The sequence below is a fragment of the Dasypus novemcinctus genome, chromosome 10, assembly GCF_030445035.2.
Source record: "Dasypus novemcinctus isolate mDasNov1 chromosome 10, mDasNov1.1.hap2, whole genome shotgun sequence".
NCBI lineage: Eukaryota > Metazoa > Chordata > Mammalia > Cingulata > Dasypodidae > Dasypus > Dasypus novemcinctus.
Genome location: NC_080682.1, coordinates 38,993,360 through 39,004,458, shown reverse-complemented (window position 1 = coordinate 39,004,458; position 11,099 = coordinate 38,993,360).

Genomic DNA, 11,099 nt, shown 5'->3' with positions numbered 1-11,099 from the left:
TTATGACAGACACTTAATGCTTCATGATCAGTATATGCAAGAATATATGCTTCTTCATTAGAGGTTCACATATTCAAGGAGAAAAGCTATATTATCTCAGAAATAGTAAAAAAGAAATATGATGGAAATTCTTAACAGAGGGAGATTTTAAGAAAACTTTTCCATCTGTTACAGTCATGTGACAGAAAAAACAAAAGAAAACTTGGAGGGGTGCAACATCCAGAGGATGGGAAATAAATTCAAAGAAGCTCAGGGACCTTACACCATGGTGAAATTTCTAGGTGCCCAACGCTGTGGGGCAAGTTGAGAAAACCAAAGTAAAGGATAAGCTGTTACATCTGGCCACTCTTACAACCATAAAAGATGCACCACAGATAGTTGCTCTCTTTGGATTTAAGAAGGAATATATTCCTCATTTGGTGTACTATTCCAGCCCATTTACAAGTGAACTGAAATGCTACTAACTTTTAGTGGAGACCAAAACAACAGGTTTCTTAATTAAACAGCAAAATGTAACACTTGCCCATCCAGCTCTAGATATCTCCATTGATATTCAAATTCTTGAATTAGATTATCATTCCAGGAAGTGGTCACCACAAGATCCACATCAAAATTAGACTTTGACCTGATCCACTATTATCTTTCTTGACTCATTTTAAATATGCTTCATCATTTATGTGCTCCCCCTTAAGTTTTTAAGTTTTTCAAATAGTATACATGTGAAATTCTGTGAAGAGAAAAACTGTTGCTGACATGTTCATCATTATGTCTTATTTTTGCAATTTTACTCCTGAACTGAACACTTGGCTTTCTGTAACACAAGGGATAATGGTACATTAAATATATATTATTCATTTTCCTTAATGGAAGCCATGGTTAAAAGGAAGGAGTGCCATAAAATATAGTTCAGTTCTATTCATATTTGCAAACTTGTTGAAATTTCATCCATTTTCTAAGCCTTATAGTCTTCATATGAGTATTGTGGGAGTGGATGACACTAGATGATATTGAAGGTATCATCCAGATCACAGCTTTAAGTTTCCTGCATAAAGGAAGGAAACATGTCATAGACCAAAGGTGATATTGGTCCAAATCCCAGGTTTCAGTCAGATTCACTAGTTTCCTTGTCTAATATTCTTTATTTTTCCCTAATAAAAGGACCTTCCTGAGTGCATAGTTTGAATGGTGAAAGAAAACTTCAAAAGATACTATTTGTATGATGGTCAGTGAGGATTAACGAATTATGCCCAGAAATTCCATCTCTTCACCTATGTGCCTTCTAAGTTGAGGACTGTTCATTAGGTGGTAAAGTTTCCATACTGCACTTTTACAAAGAGAATCAATTGAATATTCATGAAGTATTTTTAAAATGAAGTAAAAATTGCAGTCTTTGAAGTACATTAACAGAATTGAAAGATGATCACCATCCAACCTGAAATTTCAAATTACTGGAATACACCACTGATATGGTAAAAAGATTAATAACTGTATTCATATATTCATGACTTCTATAATGATGCTGTGATAGCATACTTGCATTTAATTGCCTTATTTTAGAGGCATAGATTTTTTCAATATAAAGACTTAAAATGTACTATAATATTTGCAATGTTTTATGGCATTGCTTTTTCGTTGCTGTAATAATGGAATCCTCAAAGAAATGGAAGTGTCTAGGACTTCTCTCAATTCATGAGAGGTGTCTCAATCACAACGTTCTTTAAAGAAGAACATAACTTCTAAACTATGTGGTACTTAAAATTTGCCCTGATAAAAGGGCAATAATATTGACTATGTGTGGAATCATGAAGAACAAAATAAGCCCTAGAATGTCAGAGCTGGAAGGGATGATATCTTCTGATCCATTGCCTTTATGCAAAGGCTCAAAGAAGTAAAGTAACAGAGAATGACTGACAAAGCTTCCTTCTTTGAGATTTACATATGTAGATAACAGCACACCATCCTTCAGACCCAGCTGAATATACTGACATTCACGAGTCTATGAAAAGAACAAGATAGGACAAGGACTCAAATAGGAGAGGCATCATTTTCTTTCAAACAGCTTATCTCGGCACCACACTTTCCTCATGGCGTTCTTCATGTCTGTGTTTCTCAGTGTGTAGATGAGGGGGATAAACATGGGGGCAACCATGGTGTAAAACAGAGCAAATACGCTTCATCACTGACAGAATCAGCCATGGGGACGTAGGTGAAGATGAGGGGCAAGAAGAACATGAGCACCACAATGATGTGAGAGCCACAGGTGGAGAGGGCTTTGTGGCAGCCTTCAGTTGAGCAGATCCTCAGAGGGGACAAGATGATGATGTAGGAATTACCAAGGCAACAAAAGTCAAAATGGACATTACACCTGTGGTTGTAATGGTTGCAATATCCAACAGGCTGGTGTTGGTTCAGATCAGCTTAAGCAGGGGGAATACATCACAAAAATAGTGATCTACTTGATTGGGGTCACAGAAGGGAAGTTCTTTTTTTTATTTTATTATTATTTTTTTAAATATTACATTCCCCCTGAGGGACGAAATGGGGTCCCTGTTAAGGGACGAGCGGGGTCCCTGTTGCGGGACGAGTGGGGTCCCGTTGTGGGATGAGCGGGGTCCCTGTTAAGGGACGAGTGGGGTCCCATTGTGGGACGAGAGGGGTCCCGTTGTGGGGAAGAAAGCCTCGTACGGCCACTGAGGCTTCCCTCGGGGGCTCCGAAGGCGTGGAGGGCGCACGACCCAGGAAGAAGTCGCAGAGACAGGCTGATGGCACAAGTCTGGTCTATTGCGGAGGGGGATACAGATTTATAGGATTGGGGAGTGGTGTGGCGGGTTCTGATTGGCTAGGGCAAATGCTGTTTCCATATAAGGCAATGTTCTGGCATTGGGCTAGTGATTGGCCAGTAGAGTATGTGCTAACTCTTGATAGGCTGACACTGTTACTAAGCTGATAGGTGGTTGTAAGCTGTTGCTAGGCAAACAGCGTACTAAGAGATTAGGTTTAAGGGAGGGGGGAGGGGAAGTGAGAGCTGGGCTAGGCGGGAGATAGGAAGGGGGAGGGCGGTGCCGGCTAGCCGTTAGCAGCAAAGGCCTAGTCAGGCATGGTCACCTTGTCTAGGCCCAGTGGGCAGAGGCTGTGTCACGTCTTGCCGCACTGTTTGCCACTGAGGCAAGCCGGGTGCCCCTCCTCCCACCCCCCACTCCCCCCACAGCAACACTCTCTCCCATCATCATGACATATACATTGCACCTGGTAACTACATCTCTGAGCATCACTGCACCCCATAGTCAATGGTCCACATCATAGCCCACACTCTCCCATGTTCCATCCAGTAGGCCCTGCGGGGATCTACAATGTCCCCTAATTGACCGTGAAGCACCACCCAGGACAACTCCATGTCCCGAAAATGCCTCCCCATCTGGGAAGTTCTATGATAATCAGTACCTGCATGATCGAATGGATAAATGCTCCAATAACAGATGCCACCACCAGGACATAGAATACCTATCTGCTCATGACAATCATATAGTGAAGGGGTCTGCAGATGGCAGCATAGTGGTCATAACTATGGTCACCTAAATGAAGATGCAAGTGGCGCCAAAGACGTGGGCATAAAACATCTGGGTCATGCAGCTGCTGTAGGCAATGGTTTTCCACTGGTCTGGTAAGTTCTTGATAAGTTTTTGAGCTACAGTTGAGGTGAAGCAGATGTCCATAAAGGACAGGTAACTGAGGAAAAAGTACATGGGCTGCTCATTGAGGTGGCTGCCCCTGATGGTGAGCAGAATGAGTAGGTTTCCCAAGAGACTTGCAAGATAGCAGAGTAAAGAAAAGCACAAAGCAGGCAGCTTTCACATCTTCATTATGAAAAAGGCCCAGGAGTATAAATTCTGTGATGTTTCATGTCCCATAGCTGCTGTGGAACTAATAACTGAGAGGGGGAAGGTAAAACACATGAAGCACTAGAACTTTGAAATTGTTGATTTGTTTTCAAAGTCATTCAGTCATTCAATACATATATATTGATTGATTAAATACTAACTATAGCCTATATCTTAAATTTGGTGTATTTTCCCACAATCCATCTGATTACGAACACCTGTACTAGTATTATACATTTGTTATTGTTCATGAGAGATCTTTCACATATTTGTCCTGTTAACCACAGTTCCAAGGGCTTCTTTTTTTCATATAATAAATGTTATTTTAAAAGATATTGTAGATTACAGAAAAATTACAAAGAAACTATAGGAGTTTCCCTATACCCAACCCACTCTGCCTCTTGCATTATCCCCTATAGTAACTTCTTACATTAGTGTGGTATATTTGTTAAAATTGATGAACAAACTTTGAATCATTGCCACTATCCAAAGCCTATAGTTATATTATGGTTTACCCTTTGCACTGTACAATCTTATAGGTTTTGAAAAAAGGTATAATGGCCTTTAACTGTTACTGCAATATCATGCAAAACAATTCTCTTGCCCTTTAAAAAATCCCTATGTTCCACCTATTCTTCCTTCTCCTCTTCTCAGAACTTCTGGTAAGCATTATCTTTATCACTATCTTTTATTGATTCTTTATTATGACTCAGTCACTCTACTTTTGCCAGGGGTACAGCAATGAAAAAAAAAAAAACATACGATCTCCACTAACACATTGAGTATAGTTCCTTAAAGTGAACATTTAATAACAATAATAATGCAAATAATTAATTGCAATTGTAAAAAAATGCCAAAGTCTCACACTCACGATGAAAACAAGATGGAGAAAAGATGTGGCTCAAGAAGCTGGGCACCCACCTCCTACATGGGAGGCCCTAGGTTCAGTTCCTGGTGCCTCCTAAAGAAGACAAGCTGACTCAGTGAGCTGATACAACAAACTGACACAACAAGCCAACACAACGTGCATGGAGTGGATGTGGCTCAAGTGGTTGGAAACTACCCCTCCCCCTCCAATGGAAGGTCCCAGGTTCAGTTCCTGGAGCCTCTTAAAGAAGATGAGCAGACACAATGAGCAAACACAAGTCTGCATAATGAGCAGACAGACAAAGTAGTCATCTTGGGTGGGTGGGGAATAAAGTCCTTAAAAAACAAACAAACAAGGTGAACAATTAGATGAAATATTCTTTTAGGTCAAATTTGAGAGATAAAGTTAGTATTATGACTTAAAAGTATTTTTATATTTCTGGCATGTATAAAAAACACAATAATTATCTATTCTTCAAGGTCAGAAAACTCGATATGTATTCACAGTACTTTCCAATGAGTATCACTGTGCTAAATCTTGAAATTTCAATAATGTCGTTAGACTTCAGTAAGCTCATTATTTTAAGAATTGGATCCCTGGATGAAAATCTCAGAAAGTGTCTTCAGAATGTTTTTAGAACATTAAAAATAATTTAAAAAGAAAAAGGGCAAAAAGCAGATATTTGGGGAAATGTTTCCCTCCATCATACGGATTTCAAGTACTGTTATGTCACTTTCCAGTCTAAGACAGGAGTTTTCAACATTTTTATCTTATGGTCGGTTTTCTAGGATTTTCTTTCAGGGCAGCACTGCTGGAGGAACAAATTTCATCTAGAGATAATTCTTCACTTCTCTGTTTCACCAGCTTTTATCTCTTTGAATGGAACCAAGTTCTTTCCTTACCAGGCTCAATAAATACATGTGGGGTCAAGTCCTGAAATGTTCTTGTTAAAAAGGAAGTTTTTCCTTGTTGCAATTTATTATGCTTCATCTCTTACTTCTTTACAGCGATTAGTAGTTAGCTGATCTAAAATACTTGACAAAACTGCTAAACTCAAGGCTCAGTTTCATAAAAAAAATAAGTAAACCCTACACACTGATTAAAATTAATCACTTCCTCTTGAAAATTTACAACAGCAATTGAATAACGTCCTTTACTTTTCATGAGTTCCAGTGAAGTTGTTTCAGAAAAAAGTACATTTGATATACATATAGATGTGGGTATGATTTTAGGGAGTTCATGGATTTGTTATTTGAATTCCATCCATGGACTCCAAATTAATATCCTGTACTCTAATATCTTGCAAAATCTCTGGAAGTCTTACTGCAACATAATCAAAATTCCTATTGCAATTATCCTGAGTGTGGTATAATGTTTTTAAAATAAAAAATGTTTTTCAATGTGAGTCATCTTCCTGTGCTTGAAAATGGCAACTCCTCTTTGAATTTTACAAAAAGATATAAAAGATTGAAGTAAGTATATATATATGCCATATGTTTAGGAATAATCAATATAGTAAAGATACCAGTTTATGCAAAATAATCCATATATTGAATAATTTAAAATCAAGCATCTGACAAAAAATTTGTGAAATTTTAAAAGCTGATTCCAAAATTCAGAAATAGATAATATCCAAAATAAGTTAACTTTCTAAAAATAGCAAAGAAGTGTACATACCCTTGCAGATATTGAAGTTTATTATAAAACTATGGCATTTAAAGTATTGTTGGAATAAGCAGATTGATAGACTTGAAGGCAATCAGTAAACATATCCTTAAATATATTAGGTTTTATTCTATTTAAGTTGACGTTTTAAATCATATGAAATAAGAGATTTTTCAATTATTAAGACTTTCAATCTCTATCTGAGGAAGAAGGAAAATAGAAAATTCTGTTTTAACAGTCATAGAAAATATATTCCAGATGGTTGAAAGATATAAATATATCAGACAAAAAAGGAAAACACATTGCAAGAGCAATTAGCAGAATGTATTTTAAGTTAGGGTAGAGAAAAAAAATTAAAACACATAAAGCAAATTCATAAAGAAAAGTATAATACATTTTAAACTTCTGTGTGACAAAATTCTATATGAACAAAAGTATTTTAAAAAGCAGCTGAATATGAGTAACTTGTGGACTTCCTACAAATTAATAATATAAATTTAAGTAACCCAATTTTGCAAAGGAGTAAAATGTAATAGGCAATACACAGATAGAAATTCCAATTGTTCAATAAACATATATAAAAATACTCAACCTCATTAGAATAAAGGAAATGCAAATTAAAGAATGAGATATTTTTATCATACATAATTTTCGGGAAGATAAAATGGAAAAGCCTATCCATATAAAAGTTTGATGAAGTTTTAGGAAATCAGCATATTGTCTCTTGAAAGTGCCTTATATTCATTGTAAACTTGTTCAAATTTTGAAAATAGAAATGATCTAAATATCTAACAATAACAGAATGTAAATAATGTGTGATAGGTACTTATTATGGAAAATAAGTTAGAAATTTAAATTTTGGCTCTATCTGGTATATCTAATATGAATAAATCACTAAACTATATTATTCAGCAAAAAACATTAGGCACACAATGATAACCACAATATGATAACCTACATGCTAAGAAGTAACTTGCAAAAAAATGTCACTTAGATGATATGAATACTTATGTACTCTTTAATGAATAGGAAAAGGTGTGGAAGGAAGTATTTCCCTTTGGGGAATAAAAGAAGTGAAGGCCAAGGGGATTTTAGTGTTATACAATGTTCTCATTACTTTTTAAAGGAAATCATATTTCAATATTATTTCCATAAAGTTAATTAAAAACTCATTAAGTTTTAATATAATGTAAGAATAATGCATTATATAATGAATGAAATTAAACAAAGTAAAACACATACCACAATTCAGTATTGCAATTTAGGGAACTCTTGCAAAACTTATTCTTTGGAAGTTATCATGTTGTTTCTTCAATTACCCTTAGTAAATGTACACATAGATATTATTCTCTACGCATTCTGTACTGTGAATTTACATTATTGGAATTCCAGGTGCATATAACTAGGCAGATATATTTTGGCTCTCCTCCCCCTTAAGTCTTTGATATAAAGAAGTAAGAAACATCTATAACTGAACCTACATTTATAACAAAGTCTGCATCTTTTTTATACCTATATCTGGATTTGATTTTAGTATCAGCATTAAAAAGTATGAGTCTGTTATACTTTCATGATTCTGATAGTATTTGGATAAATCCTAAATTGATCTTTTAAATCAAATCACTGTTATTGAGGACTCAAGTTATAATTTATTCTTTTCACGGTTCCTTGATTTGATCTAACAATGGCTCTTACTATAGTTTTAATGGAAGGAAATAATAAATTTGTTGCAGGTGAGAGATGTTGAATAATCAGGGTGTGCTATACAAACATTAACAACCTCTGAATAGAAAAGCCATCATATTTAAAGCTTCTGATTACCTGAAATCATCATCTGTTGCAATAAATTCATGAAGAAAATCCACACTGGACAAAATCCTGGAAGACTTGAAGGTCTCAAATGTTCATTCTGCCTCACCCTGCCCTCTAAAAAGAAAAAAATTGAAAAACATACAACCCGTGATTTTCAGGATCATGTTTATTTTTCTTAGCTTAGGGTTAGTCCTTAACTCCTAAAATATAATTTGAGGTTTTAGCCACAAGGAAGGGAGGTTATCATTGTGCTTGAGGGAGCTTGAGTTAGACTAAATGGGTTCAAATATACTTACTAATGAATAATATAGGCAAGTCCATACATATCTGAGTCTTATTTTTGTCATCTATAAAACAGTAAAATAACAGTACCTACCACAAGGATACTTATGAGAATTGAGTGAAATAGTCCATATAAGACACTTGGTTAAAGATTCATGTGTCTAATACATTACAATAATCCACTAAATACTAGATTTTTTTGTTAATTAAAAATACATATTGTATAAATGCTTCATCATTTGTAACACAAGGGAATCACAAGAAATAAATTTTATCCAATGAGCTTAGCTCATTACCTTTACCACTGAATATAGATATCTATAGCAGATACAAAATATTACAAATTTTGAAATTTTCTCTAGTGAAAATCACAAAATAACTATCAGGGAATGGGCTAGATAACAGGATTTCCCATTTCACAGATAAGAGAACTGAAATCATCTATGAAGATCTCCAATAGTCTACAAAAAAGATAAATTCTCTATTATAATTAAGGATAATTGAATTCATCATTTCAAGAAAACAGTTTGTTCCTATATTCTATTCAAGACATTTCATAGTTTTTTGAGTTTTTCAAAAATTTCAATAATATGTTTAAATTCTACCTTTTTAAAAGAAATAACTATTCATTATATAATTTGAACTTCTCCAACTGTGGCTACTGAAATATCCTTCTATAATATCATATTCAATTCAAAAGTCAGGAATTATTCCACAGTAAAAGTGGAAATGGAGGTCCTAGTCTTGATCTGCCAGTACCTGTTAATGTGATTCAGGAAAAGTCCTTCAAACTCATCTATTTCCTTACAGATAAAAGTAGGAATTGTGGTGTTCATGCATTCTTCCAGATGCAAAACACTATTTTTTAAATTAAGTGACTTACTAAATTGTTTATTGGTAAATTTGTCAAAATAGTAAGACCTACCCCTGGAACATCCAGAGTACACACCTTCACCACAACTGGAAGGAAGCAATTTGTGAGAACTATTCCACCATGCCTGAAGAGCTCTGTGATCCCTTATATAGTTCAGATATTACTGTGGGAAATACTGCCACAGACTTGGGTGCAAAATACAGTGATGATGATCTGATCTTGGGATAGCAGATAACAAGAGGTGGCTCTTAATTCCAAAGCAAGGTAAGAGTGGTGACTATGATTGACAGTTGAGTCAAAGCAGTAATCAAAATAGTCTTACACACAGAGATGTATGGCATTGGTTATTTGATGATGGATTACCTAGAAGTGAAATAAATGGACATTCTACTGAAATCTTTCTTGATCTGTAGAAGAAGAAAAATTCTGAATAAAATGAACAAAATTCTAACTTGAATCTCAAAAACAGACTATCAAACACCTTAGTCAAACCCAATACATTTGAGAAAGTTTGTATACTCAGCACCCCTATAGTGAAGGGAAGTCAAAGTTCCCTCCGGCAAAGACCCTGCTTGCCAAAAATATATATTGTTATTCTTCCTCCTAGACTTCTACAAAGGGATGTGTGCCATGTTCCAAGGTAACTATGCATTGGGGGAAAGGAAATGATCAGGAATTTCAGAAACTACCAGACACTGGCTCTGACGTGGCATTAATTTCAATAGACTCAAAACAACTCTGTGTTTGCACCACCCAGAGTAGGTGCTAATTGAAGTGAGATCAATGGAGTTTTAGTTCAGGTGCATCTCTCAGATGGTTCAATGGCTCCCCAAATCCATACTATGGTTATTTCCCCAGTTTCAGAATGCATAATTGGAATGTATTCCAATTCCAGCAACTGGAATAGTCCTCACATTGGTTTTCTCATCTGGGGACTGAGGAATATGATGGTAGAAAAGGGCAAATGGAAGTCACTAGAATTTCCCCTACCTAACAGAATAGTAAACCAAGCACTAACTCATTCCTGGAAAAATTGTAATGTTTAGTGCCCCCATCAAGGGCTTGCAAGATGCAGGGGTAAAGATGTCTACCACATCCCCATTCAACTGCCCTGTCTAGTCTATGCAGAAAACTTATAGATCTTGGAGGAGGATATTGAATAAAACAGGTGGTTTATTCAACTGCAGCTGCTGTTCCAGATGTGGTATAAATATTTGAGCAAATTAACACATCATCAGGTACCTAGTAGGTAACTGCTGAACAGATAAATACTTTTTCCCCAGTATCTATTAATAAAATCTATCAGAAACAGTTTGCTTTCAACTGGGAGGGCCAGCAACTTACCTTCACAATTTTATTTCAGGGATTTACCGGTTCCTAGGTCCTATGCTATAATCTACTCCACAGGGAACTTGTTCACCTTACCCTTTCAAAAGATATCACATTGTCCATTACACTGATGACATTATATTTATTGTACATAGCAAGCAAACATGTAGGAACTACCATAGACTTATTAAGAAGATATTTGTGTCCCAAAGGATGGCAAATAAAACCAACAAAACTTCAGTGAACACAGTGAAATTTCTAGGTATTCAGTGATGCAGTGAATTTTGAGATATCCTTGAAAGGCATAAAATAAATATTTGTTGCCACATCATCTTTCCTAGTCATAAATTCCCCTTGAGTAGCCCACCCAGTTAGCCTTGCCCCAGTTAGC